This window comes from Saccostrea echinata, unplaced genomic scaffold, assembly GCF_033153115.1.
Source record: "Saccostrea echinata isolate AGI-Se365-2 ecotype Australia unplaced genomic scaffold, CSIRO_AGI_Sech_v1 ptg000003l, whole genome shotgun sequence".
NCBI classification, from domain to species: domain Eukaryota; kingdom Metazoa; phylum Mollusca; class Bivalvia; order Ostreida; family Ostreidae; genus Saccostrea; species Saccostrea echinata.
In genome coordinates this window covers 10,617,399-10,620,748 of record NW_026889752.1, presented here as the reverse complement: position 1 = coordinate 10,620,748, position 3,350 = coordinate 10,617,399, and positions in this window count along the sequence as shown.

Genomic DNA, 3,350 nt, shown 5'->3' with positions numbered 1-3,350 from the left:
CAAAAGGGTGGAAAAGTTCAAGACACTATGCTAAACACATGCTATATTCATTTTGAGACTGCTTAAAATACATAAATGGCTGAGCTTTAAGATGTAATAAACTATATATAATACTCCAAAGGTAATTTTAAAATCACTGGCTTAAATATAAAAAAAAACAAGAGATGTTTGTGAAACACTTATGCCCCCCCCCCCCCCCCCCCAATAATTGGAATTTTTCCAAGTCTAAGAGGCATAACTCTGTCAAAAATTGCTGGATCGTACCCCAAACAAAACTTGACCTAGATATTCTTATGATTAATCTGTATACTAAATTTCATTTCAGTATGTGCAACCTCAGCAAAGAAAATGAACAGAAACTGTTGGTGCACCAACAGACAGCAGCAAAGCAATATGCCCTCCCTTCTTTGAAGGGGGGCATAAAGATTATTCTAAACTCCATTATTCTAAACTCCGATATTATGTTAATATACATAAAAGTGGAGACAATTGTGAGATTCATACTGACTGAACTTCATCATTAATGACTTCAAAACATAAATGTTCTATCAAGAGTCAATAAAAATTTATCTCTATCAAATTATTGAGGTTTTTTTTTTTTAATTTTTAGCACTTTTCTCTTTAAATGTGATCTCTATACTTTTATTAAAGTATCGCTTTCATACTAAATTGCTGTACCTTTTAAAAAGGGCAATGAATAGATATTTTTAAAAGTCTCACTCTATTCTTTACAAATTAAAAAAAAAATCTTCACAAAAAACAACTTTAAGAAAAAAAAATCACAAGAATTTACACATACATAACATTAACAATGACACAAAGAATCATTCAGGATGATTTTTTTTTTCTTTTTTCAAAATTTCATTTTAGACATATACATTCAAATACACAAAGACATACTTGCATAAAATCACATCACTGATGGAAGGAATTTCAAAAATGTTTACAAACTGATTGTCAAAAATGATTACTACTAGTTACTACTAGTTGTAATACATGTACAGTCAAACCTAGTAATTTCAAACTTGTTGGGACTGAGAAAATATTTAGAGATATCTGAAGATTTGAGATATCTAGGTTAAAATACTTAAGGAATAAGTGATTGGGACTTCAAATCACCATGACATATCCATGGTTTACGAGATATCAGAGTTCGAGATACCGAATTTCAACTGTATATTGATCTGCCACATCCATTGTCATATATATACCTTTACAAAATAATTCATTCTGATATGTACATAGTTTAAAAGGATTAAGAATGGCAAGTTGTTGAGCACATATTTAAACAACAAATAACAATAACATTTTAAACTATGCATGTGATATTTATCACAACAGTGGAAACTCTGAGAGAAGGCACAATGATCTATCACAATATACTTGTAGACTAGTACTTGTTGATGGTAACAAATAAACAAAAAAGCACCACATCCTCTAAGCCACCAGTTACAAATTCAGCAGCAACATGAACAGCGACATCAAAAGAGGGATAAATCTAAATAAAGTTTACAGAAATCTGAAGTGAAAAACATATCTTCAGAACACATAAATGAGAGTAAAAAATATAATAATTATAAATCACTATAATAAATTAATAATACTATAAAATGTATGTGTCATCTGATATAAGTCTAGAAAAATAAAACGTCAATTATCCCAGACAGAAATATCATATCCCACCCCTTCAGGACACTCTTACTTTTCCTGTTGGTGTTATAATTGTTTTATGGATGTCATTGAGAATACCTCGCAGATTACACATTCCTAGTGAGAAGTAAACACCACATAAGTTGAATTTTTAGCAAGATGCAAATTTACCAATTTAGCCTTAAAAATTGTGTTACATAATTTTACTGAGAATTTTGTTTATCCTCAACTTTTATATTTCAAAACAACATTTTTCGACCTCAGAGGTTAACTTACAACAGCCACGAAAACATGGAACTTTTCTAGATGTCTATCAGTAAAGAAAATGACTTTAAGATGTGTTTTTTTCCCCAAAATTTAACACCTAAAAATCATACTTCTATGCAAGTATATACAGTAATCAGTTTGTGCACTAGATGTCCTTTACAAGAGAAAATCACTAATTTTCAAAGTTGCAATAAATTTCCAATATATTTATATGCAACTAAACCCCATCTGGGGCTTGAAACCTGCATAGTTGATAGAAAACCATATCATGATCACAGGCATTTAGATTGCTTTAATAAAACCAAAAAATAGGAGCTATAAATAAATAAGGTATGGAACTCCTCACATAGGGTACCCAATTTCGCCAATGAAATATTAATAAATCAAATGATTTAAGGACATACGCAACGTACCTTACCTACTGATAATTTTTCAAGATATTCTTAATTTAAGATTATAGTTCCATCAGATGTTTGTAGACAAAAAACCAGCATGCATTACCAGAGGTTTTGAAAAGATATCAATTGATAAAAATTCTTGTATAATTCAAAGAAAAATATGCAAAAAATTCTAAACATATATTCTAGATGTTTTGTGTATCCAAACTTGTTTTAGAAGAAGTGTACAGTAGCATATATAGACATTAAAATGTAGCACACAGTTCCTTTTAAGTATGGGAACTCTTCAACTCCAGGGAAAATGACAATAAAGTTCAAACTACATTGCGTATGTCCTTAAAATTACCTTTTTTATTCTTATCTCTTCAAGAAGAAAACAATCAACGTTACTACCAAAGTTTATTCAGAAATGCCATATACTTCCTTAGATATGCAGAAATCAATTCAACTATGTCAATATACTACAGTGTACTTATGATTTCATTACCCCACGTAGACTCTTGAAGATCCATTTGGATTCTTTACACTGAAAGTTGGAGTTGTCTCTTCTGTCGTTTGGTTTCTTTTTCTTGGAAAGCATTTAGAATCTACAATACACATAAAACATAGGTAATCAGAGATTACAGAGCTCATCTCAACAAATGTTGTCTTTAAGTAAGGCAAAGTCCCACACTAAACTAATAATCTAGTAGTGTACATCCCAAGATGCAACATTCATGCAGTTTTGATCGGATAGGGCTTGCAGTTACTTGGGAATAGACTTATCCAAAAACTTCAAACTAGTCACTCATCCAAAAAATTTAAATTAAATCCAGCATCTGAAGCATATTTGAGGGTGTCTAACCCTTCATGCATCATCATGTAAATTTGGTGCAGATAGGCCTTATAGTTTCTTAGTAATAGACCTGCATACAAAACTTTAACTTGGTCCATTATCTGAAAAATGTAGGTCACATCCAGCATCTGAAGCAGCCCATTAGTGTGCATCCTTAGATGTATCATCCATGCAAGTTTAATCAACAAAGGCTCTATAAT